General features: G+C 31.8%; 2 long non-coding RNA genes across 3 annotated transcripts; one reads left to right on the top strand and one right to left on the bottom strand.

Moving 5' to 3' along the window:
* Window positions 1–61: 61 nt before the first annotated feature.
* LOC130184506 (uncharacterized) lies at window positions 62–18,890 on the bottom strand. Its single transcript, XR_008830017.1, has 3 exons — window positions 18,694–18,890; window positions 17,719–17,844; window positions 62–130 (listed from the first exon to the last, which is right to left on the bottom strand). It is a non-coding gene; the product is annotated as an uncharacterized LOC130184506 (long non-coding RNA).
* A 133-nt stretch (window positions 18,891–19,023) lies between these two features.
* LOC130185745 (uncharacterized) lies at window positions 19,024–19,923 on the top strand. Of its 2 annotated transcripts, none has more exons than XR_008830195.1 (2): window positions 19,024–19,206; window positions 19,375–19,923. It is a non-coding gene; the product is annotated as an uncharacterized LOC130185745 (long non-coding RNA). The 2 variants fall into 2 exon arrangements; XR_008830196.1 differs by having other exon boundaries at window positions 19,024–19,279.
* The last annotated feature ends 1,915 nt before the right edge of the window (window positions 19,924–21,838 follow it).

Below are 21,838 nucleotides of genomic sequence, written 5' to 3'. Positions count from 1 at the left end.
TCACAGAGCTAAGCATCTATTTTACTGTAAAATAAACCAGGGCGATCTTGTAGAAACCTAGAGGGTCATTAACATCACTTACTGGAGGTTAGAAGGTGTTTCCAGGATCCACAAAAACTCTTCTGTCTATCTGCATGAAAAAAACCAAAAAACATTTTTTACTCATTTCTAAACTTCAGACTCTTTTTTCGAAGTCAAACAAAGACATATCTACTTGCTACTTAAGTACAACATGAGAAAATATGGCAACATGCATTCATTCATGAAAAAATACAATATGAAACACATTAAAGCTGTACTAATCAGTAGTTTCAAAACTACAATGCATCAAATGATTGACAGGAGTTGCTTACAGTTATGCAGTTATGTTTTCTTACTGAATGTTTCAGCATCTTTTTGTTTTGTTTTTAGAGTTTTATTATTTAAGTTTTGGTTCAGCTTCAACCACATTTCAAGTCCTTAAAGCCACCGTACGCTACATGTTGAACACCAAATGACATTCACAGTTAGCAACTAGTTAGCAAATGATAGCAAGCAAGCATTTTTGTATTGTGCATATCAAACACGCAGATACTCCTTCAGGTTTTGATCTTTGTTTACATTAGGGAATGGAGTTGCAGCTTAAAGTCTTTATTGTGTAGCAGATTATCTTTTGAGACAAATGATTAAATGTTGGAATGACCTTCCTGGTTTTTCTGCAGATCTGGGATCTACCTTGCAGAAAAATGGATGCCTCTGTGACTCCAGTTTAGTGATGAGAGGCACAAACTGGAGCTATGAGATGCTACAGATATGACCACTGTTAGTGAGGATCTTCTTTTTTTTAAGTCCTTCATTTTGGCTGGATTCCTCTCTAACATGTTGTGGTGGTTAATTGGATATGATAGGCTGCCTCTGATACAGCGCTCCCCTCCCCCTCCTCCCTGAGCCGGGCAGGACTGAAGCTGAGGTTGTGGCAGCCCACATCCAGCTCCAGAGCAGCTGCTTGCTCTTTGTCTGCCCTCATGTAGCGCACACAGCGGCCACACAACATCTTAATGACGACGAGTTAACCCCCCTCACACAGACAAACACCCCTTCACTCCACTCCTTCATTCACATGGTAATTGTAGGCGTTTCCAGTGCCTGCGTGTCCCCCCTTTACCTCATCTCTGGAGTGCCACAAACCCCCAGATTCAAAGACATGCCATACACATGCAGACATATGTGATTTCATTTAATTAAAGTGAATTCAGAGACAATCCACGTGTTACTATTCTTCATAGAGATGTGTGTGCACATGCTAGAGTCAAATCAAATGCAGAATAAGAGCATCAGAATCCCCAAACTGCTCAGTTAATCAGATAATGCTTATTTCTTATAGATAGTGGGTTACAAAATTGTGACCAGGACCTATAAATACTATCATTAACAGGTCAAATGTCAAAGCATGTTAAAACAAAAGGATCAACTTTCACTAAACGTGCAAATAACTAAATATAATATAACATTGTAAAAGTCAGTCTGCTATGTTGTGGAAATTGATTTAAAGAAGAAAAAAAGTATTATTGCTTGAAACATTTTTGCATCAAAACATGAGTTGCACCCATTTTCATGAAGCTAAAATCAAAACAAGCCTTATGTATATGAGCTTAACAATGTATTAATGTGGGTAATGTATTAATTAATGTAATGTATGTTAATGTATTTGTAATGATCAGGGTCACATTCAAAGGGAAAGCTATCTTATCTCATTTGAGTAAATATTTAGTCAATGTGCAAGATGCTCTTTTCTGCTGACAATAATATTTACAGTATCTCATTGATTTTTGTTTAAAATTGTATTTATTCACCAGCTGCAGATTTTACACACTTTATTTCTATTACTAAGTCAGGATTTTACATTTAGTCACTGATCTTTTACCGTGGAGATTATGACAGCATTTATACATGTAAACATATTTTACATCAATTTTCACATATCCCAGGATGTTCAGGTGATATCTGGGCAGTTAAGAGATTTTTTCACATTTATAGAAATGCTAATTAATATATGCCGAACCTGTAAATCAACCTTATTAATAAATTTTACAAAACTGAGTCCTGACCTGTTACAGTCATAGCAGAGCAGTGACAGCAGGTCAGCTGGACAGAGGGAGCATCTCCACTCCAAACATCCCCATTAATTACATCAGAGGTTGTTATGGGTCTTTGGCCAAATTGATTCAGAGGCATCTGCTAACCTCCTCCTGTGGGGGGCAGGAAAGGCTGACCTGATGAGCAGGAGGTCCATGCTGTCTCCTGACCCCAAAAATCTGTGTGCGTGCGTGCGTCTGTGCGTGCATTCAGCACAGAACTGACATCAGATTATAGGGCACACGGACGAGACTCTGTGGGCCATTACTCTGTACTAAGTGTTAAGTTACTAAGTGTTAACTTACTATTCAAACAGCAGCAGAGGCCAGACATGGCCTGTACTGAAATAAGTCTACACCTCTTTCACTTTGTTTCATGTCATTCCCTCTGGCATCTCTTCTCTCATTCATCCTGTGATGAATCCTGTGCACTTAGTGCTTGAAATATGTTTGTTTTTTTCTACCTTACACTCTTGCTGTGCTCATATGATACTCTGAACAAGGCATAGGTTTGCATATGGATGGTACGGACATGTCCATAGCAATATTTTGGGAGGACAGAATTGTCGCTACCAATATTTGACTGAACTTGTTCACACTTCTATCATTCTGTTGTAAAGTCCCATGAAAATGTCACTATGACATTTTATGCCTTATTATACTGTGACTTTTTCTTATGCCTTACTGTACTATGACATTTCTTATACCTTACTATACTATGGCTTTTTTTTTTTACTTTCTATGCTATGACATTTTATGCCTTACTATATTATGAAATCTTTTGACTTACAATACTATGACTTTTTATGCCTTACTATACTATGATGTTTTTATGCCATACTATACTATAACTTTTTAATGCCTTACTGTACTATGACTATTGATGCCTCTCTTTACTATGACATTTTTAAGCCTTACTATACTATGCCTTTTTTTGCCTTACTATACTATGACATTTTATGCTTTACTATACTATTACTTTTTAATGCCTTACTATATTATGACGTTTTTATGCCTTTCTACACTATGACGTTTTTATCCCTTACTATACTATGACGTTTTTATGTCTTACTATACTATTACTTTTTTGTTCCTCACTATATTATGACGATTTTATACCTTACAATACTATGTCGTTTTTATGACTTTTGATGTCTTACAATACGACGTCGTTTTTATGCTTTACTATACTATGTCATTTTTATGCCTTTTTTGCCTTATTATACTATGTCGTTTTTATGCCTTACTATACTGTTGTATTTATGATGTTTTATGCCTTACTATTCAATGTTGTTTTTATGCCTTTTATGCCTTGATATAATATGAAGTTTTTATGATTTTTTATTCCTTACTAAACTTAGTCATTTTTTTGACTTTTTGTGTCTTTTTATGCCTTACTATACTATGTCGTTTTGATGCCTTGCTATACTATGATGTTTTTATAGCTTCCTATACTATGCCGTTTTTATGCCTTATTATATTATTTCGTTTTAATGACTTTTTATGCCTCAATATACTATGTCGTTTTTATGACTTACGATATTATGACTTTTTTATAACTTTTTCTTCCTTACTATACTATGACGTTTTTATGACTTTTTATGTTGTTTGTTTGACTTTTTATGCCTTTTATGCCTTACTATACTATGACATTTTAATAACTTTTTATGCCTTACTATACTGTGTCATTTTTATTCCTTTTATAGCTTACTATACTATGATGTTTTAATAACTTTTTATGCCTTACTATACTGTGTCATTTTTATTCCTTTTATAGCTTACTATACTATGATGTTTTAATAACTTTTTATGCCTTACTATAATATGACGTTTTTATGCCATTTATGCCTTGCTATACTATATCGTTTTAATGACTTTTTATGCCTAGCTATACTATGTTGTTTTCATGCATTTTTTTTGCCTTACTTTACTATGTCGTTTTAATGCCTTACCGAACAATGACGTTTTTATGACTTTTTAGGCCTTACTGTACGTGTCATTTTTATGCCTTTTTTGCCTCTTTATACTATGACATTTTTATGCCTTACTATACTGTGACTTTTTAATGACTTTTTATGCCTTCCTATACTATGTTGTTTTTATGCCTCACTATACTGTCGTTTTGATGCCTTGCTATACTATGACATTTTTATGCCTTTTATGCCTTACTATACTATGTCATTTTTATGACTTTTTATGGCTTACTATACTATGTCGTTTTATGACTTTTTATGCCTTGATGTACTTTGTCGTTTTTATGACTTTTTATGGCTTACTATACTATGAAGTTTTTATGGCTTTATATGGCTTACTATACTATGTCGTTTTATGACTTTTTATGCCTTGATGTACTTTGTCGTTTTTATGACTTTTTATGGCTTACTATACTATGACGTTTTTATGCCTTTTATGCCTTACTATACTATGAAGTTTTTATGGCTTTATATGTTGTTTGTTTGACTTTTTATGCCTTACGATACTATGAAGTTTTTGTCTTTTTATGCCTTACTATACTATGTCGTTTTGATGCCTTGCTATACTATGATGTTTTTATAGCTTCCTATACTATGCCGTTTTTATGCTTTTTATGCCTTACTATACTATGTCATTTTTATGACTCTTTATGGCTTACTATACTATGTCGTTTTATGACTTTTTATGCCTTAATATACTATGTCATTTTTATGACTTTTTATGCCTAGCTATACTATGTTGTTTTCATGCCTTTTTTTGCGTTACTTTACTATGTCGTTTTAATGCCTTACCAAACTATGCCGTTTTTATGCCTTACTATACTATGTCATTTTTATGACTTTTCATGGTTTACTATACTATGTTGTTTTTATGACTTTTATCACGTACTATACTATGTTGTTTTTATGCCTTAATATACTATGATGTTTTAATAACTTTTTATGATTTACTATACTATGTCATTTTAATTATGTTTTAAACCTTACTATACTATTTTGTTTTTATGCCTTTTATGCCTTAATAAACTGTCATTTTTATGCCCTACTTATACTATGTCATTTTTATGCCTTTTATGCCTTACTATATTATGTCATTTTTATGACTTTTTATGTCTTACTATACTATGTCGTTTTATGACTTTTTATGCCTTGATGTACTTTGTCGTTTTAATGACTTTTTATGCCATACTATACTATGTCGTTTTTATGAATTTTTATGCCTTACTATATTGTCGTTTTCATCACTTTTTATGTCTTATTATACTACATCGTAGTATACTATGACGTTTTTATGACTCTTTATGCCTTACTATACTATGTCGTTTTTATGCCTTTTATGCCTTACTATACTATGACGTTTTTATCATTTTTTATGCCCTACTATACTATGTCGTTTTTATGACTTTTTATGCCTTACAATACTATGACGTTTTTATAAATTTTTATGCCTCACTATACTATGTCGTTTTTATGCCTTATTATATTATTTCGTTTTAATGACTTTTCATGCCTCACTATACTATGTCGTTTTTAACACTTTTTATGCCTTACTATATTGTCGTTTTTATCACTTTTTATGTCTTACTATACTACATCGTAGTATACTATGGTGTTTTCATGCCTTTTATGCCTTACTATACTATGTCGTTTGTATGCCTTACAACACTGTGTCATTTTTATGCCTTTTATGCCTTACTATACTATGACATTTTTATGAATTTTTATGCCTCACTATACTATGTCGTTTTTATGCCTTATTACATTATTTCGTTTTAATGACTTTTTATGCTTCACTATACTATGTCGTTTTTAACACTTTTTATGCCTTACTATATTGTCGTTTTTATCACTTTTTATGTCTTACTATACTACATCATAGTATACTATGACGTTTTTATGATTCTTTATGTTTTACTATACTATGTCGTTTTCATGCCTTTTATGCCTTACTATACTATGTCGTTTGTATGCCTTACGACACTGTGTCATTTTTATGCCTTTTATGCCTTACTATACTATGACATTTTTATGAATTTTTATGCCTCACTATACTATGTCGTTTTCATGCCTTATTACATTATTTCGTTTTAATGACTTTTTATGCCTCACTATACTATGTCGTTTTTAACACTTTTTATGCCTTACTATATTGTCGTTTTTATCACTTTTTATGTCTTATTATACTACATCGTAGTATACTATGACGTTTTTATGACTTTTTATGCCTTAGTATACTATGTCGTTTTTATGCCTTTTATGCCTTACTCTACTATGATGTATTAATAACTTTTTATGCCTTACTATACTGTGACGCTTTTATGCCATTTATGCCTTAATATACTATGTCATTTTTATGACTTTTTATGCCTAGCTATACTATGTTGTTTTTATCCCTTACTATACTATGATGTTTTAATAACTTTTTATGATTTACTATACTATGTCGTTTTTATGATGTTTTAAACCTTACTGTACTATTTTCTTTTTATGCCTTTTATGCCTTAATAAAATGTCATTTTTATGCCCTACTATACTATGATGTTTTTATCACTTTTTATGCCTTACTATATTGTCGTTTTTTATCACTTTTTATGTCTTACTATACTACATTGTAGTATACTATGACGTCTTTATGACTCTTTATGCCTTACTATACTATGTCGTTTTTATGCCTTTTATGCCTTACTCTACTATGATGTATTAATAACTTTTTATGCCTTACTATACTGTGACGTTTTTATGTCATTTATGCCTTAATATACTATGTCATTTTTATGACTTTTTATGCCTAGCTATACTATGTTGTTTTTATCCCTTACTATACTATGATGTTTTAATAACTTTTTATGATTTACTATACTATGTCGTTTTTATGATGTTTTAAACCTTACTGTACTATTTTCTTTTTATGCCTTTTATGCCTTAATAAAATGTCATTTTTATGCCCTACTATACTATGATGTTTTTATCACTTTTTATGCCTTACTATATTGTCGTTTTTTATCACTTTTTATGTCTTACTATACTACATTGTAGTATACTATGACGTCTTTATGACTCTTTATGCCTTACTATACTATGTCGTTTTTATGCCTTTTATGCCTTACTATACTATGTCGTTTGTATGCCTTACGACACTGTGTCATTTTTATGCCTTTTATGCCTTACTATACTAAGATGTTTTTATCACTTTTTATGCCCTACTATACTATGTCGTTTTTATGGCTTTTCATGCCTTACAATACTATGACATTTTTATGAATTTTTATGCCTTACTATACTATGTCGTTTTTATGCCTTATTATATTATTTATGCCTTACTATACTATGACGTTGTTATCATTTTTTATGCTCTACTATACTATGTCGTTTTTATGACTTTTTATGCCTTACAATACTATGACGTTTTTATGAATTTTTATGTTTTACTATACTATGTCGTTTTTATGACTTTTTATGCCTTACAATACTATGACGTTTTTATGAATTTTTATGTTTTACTATACTATGTCGTTTTGATGCCTTGCTATACTATGAGGTTTTTATGGCTTCCTATACTATGCCGTTTTTATGCCTTTAATGCCTTACTATACTATGTCGTTTTTATGACTTTTTATGCCTTACAATACTATGTCGTTTTTATGCCTGATTATATTATTTCGTTTTAATGACTTTTTATGCCTTACTATATTGTCGTTTTTATCACTTTTTATGTGTTACTATAATACATCGTAGTATACTATGACGTTTTTATGACTTTTTATGCCTTACTATACTATGTTGTTTTTATGCCTTTTATGCCTTACTATACTATGTTGTTTGTATGCCTTACGACACTGTGTCATTTTTATGCCTTTTATGCCTTACTATACTATGATTTTTTTATCACTTTTTATGTCTTACTATACAATGTCGATTTTATGCCTTACTATACTATGACATTTTTATCATTTTTTATGCCTTACTATACTATGTCATTTTTATGACTTTTTATGGCTTACTATACTATGTCGTTTTATGACTTTTTATGCCTTGCTGTACTATGTCGTTTTTATGACTTTTTATGCCTTACTATACTATGAAGTTTTTATGGCTTTATATGTTGTTTGTTTGACTTTTTATGCCTTACTATACTATGAAGTTTTTGTGTCTTTTTATGCCTTACTATACTATGCCGTTTTGATGCCTTGCTATACTATGACGTTTTTATGGCTTCCTATACTATGTCGTTTTTATGCCTTTTATGCCTTACTATACTATGTCATTTTTATGACTTTTTATGGCTTACTATACTATGTCGTTTTATGACTTTTTATGCCTAACAATACTATGTCGTTTTTATGACTTTTATGCCTTACTATATTGTCGTTTTTATCACTTTTTATGTGTTACTATACTACATCGTAGTATACTATGACGATTTTATGACTATTTATGCCTTACTATACTATGATGTTTTTATCACTTTTTATGCCTTACTATACTATGACGTTTTTATGCCATTTATGCCTTAATATACTATGTTGTTTTTATGCCTTTTATGCCTTACTATACTATGTTGTTTGTATGCCTTACGACACTGTGTCATTTTTATGCCTTTTATGCCTTACTATACTATGATTTTTTTATCACTTTTTATGTCTTACTATACAATGTCGATTTTATGCCTTACTATACTATGACATTTTTATCATTTTTTATGCCTTACTATACTATGATGTTTTTATGCCATTTATGCCTTACTATACTATGTCATTTTTATGACTTTTTATGCCTTACTATACTATGCCGTTTTGATGCCTTGCTAAACTATGACGTTTTTATGGCTTCCTATACTATGCCGTTTTTATGCCTTTTATGCCTTACTATACTATGTCATTTTTATGACTTTTTATGGCTTACTATACTATGTCGTTTTATGACTTTTTATGCCTAACAATACTATGCCGTTTTGATGCCTTGCTATACTATGACGTTTTTATGGCTTCCTATACTATGCCGTTTTTATGCCTTTAATGCCTTACTATACTATGTCGTTTTTATGACTTTTTATGCCTTACAATACTATGTCGTTTTTATGCCTGATTATATTATTTCGTTTTAATGACTTTTTATGCCTTACTATATTGTCGTTTTTATCACTTTTTATGTGTTACTATAATACATCGTAGTATACTATGACGTTTTTATGGCTTCCAATACTATGCCGTTTTTATGCCTTTTATGCCTTACTATACTATGTCATTTTTATGACTTTTTATGGCTTACAATACTATGTCGTTTTATGACTTTTTATGCCTAACAATACTATGTCGTTTTTATGACTTTTTATGCCTTACTATATTGTCGTTTTTATCACTTCTTATGTCTTACTATAATACATGATAGTATACTATGACGTTTTTATGACTTTTTATGCCTTACTATACTATGTCGTTTTTATGCCTTTTATGCCTTACTATACTATGTCGTTTGTATGCCTTACGACACTGTGTCATTTTTATGCCTTTTATGCCTTACTATACTAAGATGTTTTTATCACTTTTTATACCTTACTGTACTATGATGTTTTTATGCCATTTATGCCTTAATATACTATGTCATTTTTATGACTTTTTATGCCTAGCTATACTATGTTGTTTTCATGCCTTTTTTTTGCCTTACTTTACTATGTCGTTTTAATGCCTTACCAAACTATGCCCTTTTTATGCCTTACTATACTATGTCATTTTTATGACTTTTTATGGCTTACTATACTATGTTGTTTTTATGACTTTTTATGCCTTGCTGTACTATGTCGTTCTTATGACTTTTATCACGTACTATACTATGTTGTTTTTATGCCTTAATATACTATGATGTTTTAATAACTTTTTTATGATTTACTATACTATGTCATTTTAATTATGTTTTAAACCTTACTATACTATTTTGTTTTTATGCCTTAATAAACTGTCATTTTTATGCCCTACTATACTATGATGTTTTTATCACTTTTTATGCCTTACTATACTATGATGTTTTGGGAGTTTTTATTCCTTACTGTACTATATTGTTTTTTCGTTACTTTTTATGCCTTACTATACTATGACGTCTTTATGCCTTTGATGGCTTACTATACTATGTCGTTTTGATGCCTTGCTATACTATGACATTTTTATGCCTTTTATGCCTTACTATACTATGTCATTTTTATGACTTTTTATGGCTTACTATACTATGTCGTTTTATGACTTTTTATGCCTTGCTGTACTATGTCGTTTTTATGACTTTTTATGCCTTACTATACTATGAAGTTTTATGGCTTTATATGTTGTTTGTTTGACTTTTTATGCCTTACTATACTATGAAGTTTTTGTGTCTTTTTATGCCTTACTATACTATGCCGTTTTGATGCCTTGCTATACTATGACGTTTTTATGGCTTCCTATACTATGTCGTTTTTATGCCTTTTATGCCTTACTATACTATGTCATTTTTATGACTTTTTATGGCTTACTATACTATGTCGTTTTATGACTTTTTATGCCTAACAATACTATGTCGTTTTTATGACTTTTATGCCTTACTATATTGTCGTTTTTATCACTTTTTATGTGTTACTATACTACATCGTAGTATACTATGACGATTTTATGACTTTTTATGCCTTACTATACTATGTCGTTTGTATGCCTTACGACACTGTGTCATTTTTATGCCTTTTATGCCTTACTATACTATGTCGTTTTGATGCCTTGCTATACTATGACGTTTTTATGGCTTCCTATACTATGCCGTTTTTATGCCTTTTATGCCTTACTATACTATGTCATTTTTATGACTTTTTATGGCTTACTATACTATGTCGTTTTATGACTTTTTATGCCTAACAATACTATGTCGTTTTTATGACTTTTATGCCTTACTATATTGTCGTTTTTATCACTTTTTATGTGTTACTATACTATGACGTTTTTATGCCATTTATGCCTTAATATACTTCGCATTTTTATGACTTTTTATGCCTTAATATACTATGTCGTTTGTATGCCTTACGACACTGTGTCATTTTTATGCCTTTTATGCCTTACTATACTATGATGTTTTTATCACTTTTTATGCGTTACTATACTATGACGTTTTTATGCCATTTATGCCTTAATATACTTCGCATTTTTATGACTTTTTATGCCTCACTATACTATGTCGTTTTTATGCCTTATTACATTATTTCGTTTTAATGACTTTTTATGCCTCACTATACTATGTCGTTTTTAACACTTTTTATGCCTTACTATATTGTCGTTTTTATCACTTTTTATGTCTTACTAAACTACATCGTAGTATACTATGACGTTTTTATGACTCTTTATGTCTTACTATACTATGTCGTTTTCATGCCTTTTATGCCTTACTATACTATGTCGTTTGTATGCCTTACGACACTGTGTCATTTTTATGCCTTTTATGCCTTACTATACTATGACATTTTTATGAATTTTTATGCCTCACTATACTATGTCGTTTTCATGCCTTATTACATTATTTCGTTTTAATGACTTTTTATGCCTCACTATACTATGTCGTTTTTAACACTTTTTATGCCTTACTATATTGTCGTTTTTATCACTTTTTATGTCTTATTATACTACATCGTAGTATACTATGACGTTTTTATGACTTTTTATGCCTTAGTATACTATGTCGTTTTTATGCCTTTTATGCCTTACTCTACTATGATGTATTAATAACTTTTTATGCCTTACTATACTGTGACGCTTTTATGCCATTTATGCCTTAATATACTATGTCATTTTTATGACTTTTTATGCCTAGCTATACTATGTTGTTTTTATCCCTTACTATACTATGATGTTTTAATCACTTTTTATGCCTTACTATACTATGACGTTTTTATGCCATTTATGCCTTAATATACTTCGCATTTTTATGACTTTTTATGCCTCACTATACTATGTCGTTTTTATGCCTTATTACATTATTTCGTTTTAATGACTTTTTATGCCTCACTATACTATGTTGTTTTTAACACTTTTTATGCCTTACTATAATATGTCGTTTGTATGCCTTACGACACTGTGTCATTTTTATGCCTTTTATGCCTAACTATACTATGTCGTTTTTATGCCTTATTATATTATTTATGCCTTACTATACTATGACATTATTATCATTTTTTATGCCCTACTATACTATGTCGTTTTTATGACTTTTTATGCCTTACAATACTATGACGTTTTTATGAATTTTTATGTTTTACTATACTATGTCGTTTTGATGCCTTGCTATACTATGACGTTTTTATGGCTTCCTATACTATGTTGTTTTTATGCCTTATTATACTATGATGTTTTAATAACTTTTTATGATTTACTATACTATGTCGTTTTTATAATGTTTTAAACCTTACTTTACTATGTTGTTTGTATGCCTTACGACACTGTGTCATTTTTATGCCTTTTATGCCTTACTATACTATGATTTTTTTATCACTTTTTATGTCTTACTATACAATGTCGATTTTATGCCTTACTATACTATGACATTTTTATCATTTTTTATGCCTTACTATACTATGATGTTTTTATGCCATTTATGCCTTACTATACTATGTCATTTTTATGACTTTTTATGCCTTACTATACTATGCCGTTTTGATGCCTTGCTAAACTATGACGTTTTTATGGCTTCCTATACTATGCCGTTTTTATGCCTTTTATGCCTTACTATACTATGTCGTTTTTATGACTTTTTATGCCTTACTATACTATGTCTTTTTTTTTTACTCTTTATCCCTTACTATACTGTGTTGTTTTTATGCCTTTTATGACGTACTATACATGTCGTTTTTATGCCTTACTATACTGTCGTTTTTATGCCTTACTATACTGTCATTTTTATGCCTTTTATGCCTTACTATACTATGTCGTTTTTATGCCTTACTATATTATGACGTCTTACTGACTTTTTATTCCTCACTATACTATGATTTTTTAATAAAGTTGCATGCCTTACTATACTATGTCGTTTTTATGCCTTTTATGCCTTAATATACTATCTCGTTTTTATGCCCTACTATACTATGATGTTTTTATCACTTTTTATGTCTTACTATACTATTAAATTTTTAGGTCTTTTTATGCCTTACTATACTATGTTGTTTTGATGTCTTACTATACTATGACGTTTTTATGAATTTTTATGCCTCACTATACTATGTCGTTGTTATATATATCAATATAACTTTTTTTGCCTTACTATACTATGACTTTTTTTGCCTTACTGTATATTAATTGTTTTTTATTTTTATGCTTTGTTATACTATATTTTTATGCCTTACTATACTAGGACGTTTTTTTTTACTTTTTATGCCTTACTATACTATGGCTTTGTGTGCCTTACTATACTATGACATTTTATGCCTTACTATACAATGATTTTGTTAAGCTAATTTTACTATGAAATTTTTATGCATCATTAATATGACATTTTTATGCCTTACTATACTGTGACTTTTTAATGACTTTTTATGCCTTACTATACTATGCCGTTTTTATGCCTTTTAGGCCTTACTATACTCTGTCGTTTTTATGACTTTTTATGCCTTCCTATACTATGTTGTTTTTATGCCTGACTATATTATGACGTTTTTGTGAGTTTTTATTCCTTACTATACTATGTCGTTTGTATGCCTTACAATACTATGACATTTTTATGCTTTTTCATGACGTACTATACTATGTCGTTTTTATGCCTTATTATATTATTTCGTTTTTATGACTTTTTATGCTTCACTATACTATGTCGTTTTTAACACTTTTCATGCCTTACTACATTGTCGTTTTTATCACTTGTTATGTCTTACTATACTTCATCGTAGTATACTATGACGTTTTTATGACTTTTTATGTTGTTTGTTTGACTTTTTATGCCTTACGATACTATGTCAATTTTATGACTTTTTATGCCTAGCTATACTTTGTTGTTTTTATGCCTTACTATACTATGATGTTTTAATAACTTTTTATGATTTACTATACTATGTCGTTTTTATGATGTTTTAAACCTTACTATACTATTTTGTTTTTATGCCTTTTATGCCTTAATAAACTGTAATTTTTATGGCCTACTATACTATGAAGTTTTATGTCTTTTTATGCCTAACTATACTATGTCGTTTCTATGCCTTACTATACTATGACGTTTTAATAACTTTTTATGCATTTCTATACTATGTCGTTTTTATGCCTTTTTATGGCTTACTATACTATGTCGTTTATATGCCTTACTATTTTATGTCGTTTTTAACACTTTTTATGTCTTACTATATTGTGTCATTTTTATCACTTTTTATGTCTTACTATACTATGTCGATTTTATGCCATTTATGCCTTAATATACTATGTCATTTTTATTATATTACTATTACTTTTTAGGCCTTTTCTGCCTCTTTATACTATGACATTTTTATGCCTTACTATACTGTGACTTTTTAATGACTTTTTATGCCTTACTCTACTATGCCGTTTTTATGCCTTTTATGGCTTACTATACTATGTTGTTTTTATGCCTGACTATACTATGACGTTTTGGGAGTTTTTTTTCCTTACTGTACTATGTTGTTTTGTCGTTACGTTTTATGCCTTACTATACCATAACGTCTTTATGCCTTTTATGGCTTACTATACTATGTTGGGGGTTTTTTTACTCTTTATGTCTAACTATACGATGACATTTCTATGCCTTTTATGGCTTACTATACTATGTCGTTTTTATGACTTTTTATGGCTTACTATACTATGTTGTTTTTATGACTTTTTATGCCTTGCTATACTATGTCATTTTTATGACTTTTTATGCCTTGCTGTACTATATCAATTTTATGACTTTTATGACGTACTATACTATGTCGTTTTTATGCCTTACTATACCATGTTGTTTTTATGACTTTTTATGCCTTACTATACTATGTCATTTTTATGACTTTTTATGCCTTGCTGTACTATGTTCTTTTTATGACTTTTTAAGCCTTACTATACTATTTCCTTTTTTTTTGTCTTTATGCCTTTTATGACGTACTATACTATGTCGTATTTATGCCTTACTATACTATGTCATTTTTATGACTTACTATATTATGACGTTTTTAGGAGTTTTTATGCCTTACTATACTGTGTTGTTTTTATGCCTTTTATGACGTACTATACTATGTCATTTTTATGACTTTTTATGCCTTGCTGTACTTTGTCCTTTTTATGACTTTTATGAAGTACTATACTATGTCGTTTTTATGACTTACTATACTATGACATTTTTAGGAGTTTTTATGCCTTACTATACAATGTTGTTTTTATGGCTTTTTATGCCTTACTATACTCTGTCATTTTTTTACTCTTTATCCCTTACTATACTGTGTTGTTTTTATGCCTTTTATGACGTACTATACTCTGCCTTTTTTTTGCCTTTTATGCCTTACTATACTATGTCATTTTTATGCCTTACTATATTATGACGTCTTAATGACTTTTTATTCCTCACTATACTATGGTGTTTTAATAACCTTTTATGCCTTACTATACTATGTCATTTTTATGCATTTTATGCCTTACTATAATGCCTTTCATGCCTTAACATACTGTTGTTTTTATGCCTTACTATACTATGATGTTTAAATAACTTTTTATGCCTTATGTTTTTATGATGTTTTATACCTTACTATACTATGTTGTTTTTATGCCTTTTATGCCTTAATATACTGTCGTTTTTATGCCCTACTATACTATGATGTTTTTATCACTTTTTATGCCTTACTATACTATTAAATTTTTAGGTCTTTTTATGCCTTACTATACTATGTTGTTTTGATGCCTTGCTATATTATGACGTTTTTATGCCTTCCTATACTATGATGTTGTAATGACTTTTTATGCCTTACTATACTATGACGTTTCTATGCCTTACTATACTATGTCGTTTCTATGCCTTACTATACTATGACGTTTTAATAACTTTTTATGCATTTCTATACTATGTCGTTTTTATGCCTTACTATACTATGATGTTTAAATAACTTAATACTATGACTTTTTTTGCCTTACTGTTTGCCTACTTTTTTTTTACTTCTATGCTTTGTTATACTATATTTTTATGCCTTACTATACTGGATGTTTTTTTTTACTTTTTATGCCTTACTATACTATGGCTTTGTGTGTCTTACTATAGTATGACATTTCAGCCTCACTATACTATGACTTTTTTATGCCTTACCATATTTTGACGTTTTATGCCTTTCTACACTATGACATTTTTATCTCTTACTATAATATGAATTTTTATGCCTTACTATACTATGATTTTGTTAAGCTAATTTTACTATGAAATTTTTATGCATCATTAATATGACGTTGTTATGCCTTACTATACTGTGACTTTTATACCATACCATATATATGTCATATATAGAAATTCAACACATGTACATATTACATTTGCGTATGGACATTTCTGAATGTAAATTCAAATCTCATATGTCAATAAACCATTTGGTTGACAGCATTAAAAAGTCAATCTCTTTGTTTTGGAGGAGTCGCAGGATCCTTGTGTCCCTATCAATGTTGAGACCAAACTTATGCCCTTGACTCTGAACATTCATTTTTGTAAAAGTGGACATTACTGAATTCAGATAAAAACACATACTTTAAATAATGGAGGGCTGCAATGAATCACCTCCCTGCAATGTTAGAGATGTTGTGAAACACCTTGGATAGAACATTTTATTCTCAAAAGACACAGAAAAAAGACTAATCTAAGTAAACATCTCAAATCAAGCCAGTATATGCTTTTTTGTTGTTTGACAAGATATTTCTTCTTCTCTTTTTTTTAGTTTTTGCAGTGAAGCTGCAACAGGGAAAACATGCCTATCAATTTCTCATGGCCAACAAAATGCGGAAACAAAATTCAGTTGCTTAGCCAAAAAATATTTTCGCTCTGAGACATTTATAGAAATGATAGAAAAGGATAATAGCTTTTAAGAGGATATACTGTGTACTCTCAGGATGTTTTTTCCCTCTGGCATGGTAATTAAGGAGGCTATCCTATCTCAGGAAATTATCAGTTTAATCTTAGTGACTACAAATTAGTGCATCCGCATTTTCATATCTCACAGAAACAAACTGTCCATGAGCAAGATTGTGAAAGTCTCAATCTGCCCTGGAAAGAAGTTTCAGTTGTTTATAATTAGACTACAGTGAAGAAGGAATGTGTCCACAGTATTTAAGGAATAAACTAACTTTGCTTTAGTTAATCAATGAAAGTACATTATATTTTGTAATTCACAGGATTGACTTCAGGAACTAAATGCTAGTATTTGCCCAGAAGAAACCCAATCTGGTATCTATGACTTCTTAAAAATCTACCTTAAATTGAAGATGATTCAGATCTGCACCACTTCCCCTCCCACCAAGAGCTGCATGAATTACTGGCTCAGACATGAGGCACAAAAACAGCCAGATAAATAAAATAAACATTAGCGGGCAGATCAGTGTGTGCACACAGCAGTCTAAAATGTCACAGCAACAAGGAAGAAGAACCAGAGTTTAAAGGACTTCACTGAAATCAAACAGGCTTACAATTTCTTGACTCGAAGGCAGGTCAACATGGAGGAGAGGGCAGTAAGGTAATGAGGATCAGGTGATCAGGGGAGAGAAGGTCAGGTGACTGGTAGAGGTGGGAAACTCCATGAGCCAATAGAGGGGCTGGAGAGGGAGAGAGAGGGTGCTTCTCATTATCTTATTTCACGTGGATCTGTGTTAAGTGTAGTCTGATTGATAAAGAAAACATGAAATCTTCACTATGCATCAGAAAGATTTTTCTTTTCATGATCTGTTATTTTCCCATTTTAACCTGTATCAAGGGTAACTGTTGTCTTTCAGCAGTAAAAACTATTTAATGGTGTCAATAAGGTTGAAAATCAGGTAGAAATAAGAGGTGGGTCACATAGAAAGAATATTCTGACATGGGATCATTCCCACTTTCCCTAAACAATACATTCTACTAAATCAGTTCTACAATTTTTTTATGTACTTTAATGTGTCAGTTAATGTCAATGAGACATTATACATTTCTTGTTTTTTAAACATTTTTACACAAACCTTTTAAGCTTATAACTGTTTGTTTTCCTCATCCCAACCCAGTATACATATATGCATATATATTTGTGTGTGTGTGTGTGTGTGTGTGTGTGTGTGTGTGTGTGTGTGTGTGTGTGTATATATATATATATAAACAATATCACACGAGAGGGAGTGATGTACTGAGGGAGTGATGTACTGAATATCAGCACGGCTGTGGTTCGGTTGTATGTACGAAGCCGCAGAACGAGTACCGAATACAATCACAGCCGTGCTGATATTCAGTACATCATTCCCTCTCGTGTAATATTGCTTTTATCCAACAGTTCCACGAGCGCAATATTAGTTAAATAAGTAACAACAGATGATAATTTGTTCGTTTATTTTATCATTAATTTGGCTACGCCAACACAAATAGTTCCACAACTGGACTGGTACTGAACTGCTGCTAAGTAACACAAATATTTTCCTGACCTGACGATGTTATATGAATACACCTGTGCGCTGAAGAATCCAGGCTTCTTCCTTTCATCCTCTTCTGATGACCATACACAATTTAATTCAAAGGTTACTTCTGGAAATATCTTTGCAAAGTTTGTTAGACTCTAAGATACCTGGCGATGGTTAGGGTAACGCTGATTAACGGTTAACAGAACACGTGTGAAGCGGAGTGATACATATAGTTAAATGTCCCAATTCCCCTATATCAGCACTCATGGAATGACTCTCGTCCAATCAAATTACTTGGTCGGAACTAACTGTTGTGTAATAAATGATGTTTGGTCGACAGAAGATGATGGCATCTCTTCCTCAAGTCACCCAGAGGGACTAAGACATGAGGATAAGATGCAAGTGAAGGATAAGAAAGAGAAAATCAAAGAAAGACAAATCATTGTTTGGTTAAACTACTCACAACCCACATCCACACTAACAAAACAGTGCTTCATTTGAAAGAGCCACAAGCCAAAAAAATAAGAAAACACAAAGGTATTTCTGTTTAGATTTTTGTTTTTTTTGTCCACCTGGTTTCTAAGGCTCCAGTTTAGTTTGCCCTTGACCTGTAAGTAGAGGAGGATTAATGGAGAGAGAGATGAAGGTATCACCTCTCTCTACGATATGAAGTGTAATCATATTTACTGTTCTCCCTTTCATCAGATCTTTTGTCTGGAAGCAGGAGCCTTAATGTCCTCTCAGACTAATGCCTGCCCGGCGCCACGTCTTTCTCACTGTTCTCTCAGCCTCCAAGAGTCATCATCATGACTGTCTGTCTGGCCTTCTCTGCATTATCTGCTGGCACTCAGGCTCCTCCAAGGCCTCCAACTGCGCTCTGCACTCAACTGACTGAGAAAACGACAGGGCAGATGGGAGGATAACAAATCAGGTTGTAGCCAATCACATTATTAGGTCTCTTTGATGGAGCGAAGTGATTGAAAACAAGCTTGACTGCATATTTTGGAACTATTTAGCTTGTTTCTTACCTTATCATAATGATGATATTTTACTTTTAATACAACTGTCAGGCAGCACCACAAAGAGACACAAAAAGACCACAAAGATGGAAAATTACCACAAAGTGACCACAAAGAAACACAAAAACAAAGAGACACAAAACAATTGAAAAGATGCAAAATATTTGTAAAGAGATGCAAAGTTCAATGTAATAAATTCAGGCCAAATAAACATTTTGCATTTATTATCAAAGAATATCAGGTCTTTTATTTTAGTCTTGATATTTTTCTTTATGTTATGACTTTAAAACTGTGCCGCTGCTGCTAAGCAGAAAGTGATACACGATACAGCATTTAAGAAGATCCCAAGATGGAGATGTATTAAGTGGAAAATTATAGTAGAAAATCAAAAGGTATTTAAACTATCTAGAGTTTAAATATAATTTCAGAATAATCACATGTAATCTCTTAATTCTTCACAGTAAAAAAAATCAGATAAACCTCAGAAACCCTTTTTGCAAATAAAAATGATTGGGGAGCCAAGTTGAAATGGTTTTAACCTCCATTACATCTCCGGCCATAACTCTATAAAGGAGGTGTGAGGCCAAGGAGGACTGAGGAGGTTTTTTTTGGCAGCTGTTAGCTGAGACCTCTAAGGTTGCTGGGAAATGTTTCAGAATTTTATGTACTTCACTGGCTTCTGCAGAGCTGCATTAGTGAAAGTGAATTACAGCCTTCTGTGTGACTTAATAGAGACAGAGGAAGGGAGGGAGAGAGAAAGCCAGAGAGAATAAGAGAGAAGGGTTTCTACTCATTCAACTGCAATAAAATACCAGAGCAGGTGGCTTCAGCTTCCTTTGTGGGACTTTTGGCAGGAATTTATCAGATTGTTTTGTTGGCAATCGTGGATTGTAAACTTGAGTGTTTGCAAACTATTGTCTCCATCCGCTGCAGTTAAAACGCCTCTAATCTCTGCCTCAGTCTGCCTCATATGCTGCAGTCTGTCTGTGTGATGTCCCAGAACTAAAGATCAGACCTTCACTATAATATCCCCAGATAAGACTTGCCAAGTTTATGAATTTGGAAATAAAGTTTGTCTCGTTAAATTGGATGTTATGAGTAGTCACCAACTGACTATATATAAAGTTATATAATTGGTTCAGTTCTTTCAGGTTTTGAGTTGTTCTTGACAGCTGAAGCTCATCACATGTAACATGTTTTCCTGTATTGAACTGTGTGTCTGTCACATTTGATTGCCCTAAAAACCATTTTTAACAGTTTTGGTTATTTTACAGTAAATGAGAGGTTTCTTCTTCTATGGGGAGGATATTAGGATTTCACAATATTTGAATAGCAGAATCTCAAGACAGTCACGGGGGTTGATTTGGTTGTTCCTGGCCACTGTCACTCAAATGTAATTAAAAACCTAAACAGTCGTGGTAAAGCTAGAATAAACTCTTAGAAGATTCTTTTCTCTTATGACTTTGATTGGTGCTCTTTTGACTTGTGATTATTTATTATGTTTAGAGAAAGATTTGAAAGAACCAGAACCTTCTCTTATGTTACTTTATTTACTACATTAATGCCAACTTATGTGTAAGTCCTTATAGGACACATATTTATAACCGTGTAGTGAAACAGGCCTGGTCTGCAGAGTACTGTATCTGTATTCCTGCCTCTCAAGGAAGAGGAAGTTCCTCAAGTTGGCGGTCCAGCACATTTGTCTCAGTGGCTCGATGCTCATTTGATTGTGTGCTCATTCCCACAGCTCCAGCGGGTCAAATGACTGGGATGTGTAGCTCACGGCCGCTAAGTGGTCTATCGATCAGTCAGCTGAGCCTGTGGGCTTATGGGATGCGCTGCAGCAGGCAGAGTCAGGACTTGGCAGGCTTGGTAATGGGTACAAAATACGATGCATTCCTCCACAGACGAGAAGCACTGCTTTGGCTAACAGAGACAGGTGTGCAGGACAGACAAAGTACAAAGTAAAGTGTAGAATATTAATCAAGTTAATGGGAATTCAGCTCCTCACACATTGAATATTTGAATTTTACTGTCGTCAGATGGAAACGTTGTATCTTCAAAATCCCCCCAAAAAACTGGAAATACCGTGTTTTGATTTTTATCTTGACCATGATGCAGTTTTAAGTTTATCCGGTGTATCCAGTTTT

Source organism: Seriola aureovittata, chromosome 17 (genome assembly GCF_021018895.1).
Source record: "Seriola aureovittata isolate HTS-2021-v1 ecotype China chromosome 17, ASM2101889v1, whole genome shotgun sequence".
NCBI classification, from domain to species: domain Eukaryota; kingdom Metazoa; phylum Chordata; class Actinopteri; order Carangiformes; family Carangidae; genus Seriola; species Seriola aureovittata.
Note: the sequence above shows the minus strand (reverse complement) of the source record. Positions and strands in the feature narration are given on the sequence as shown.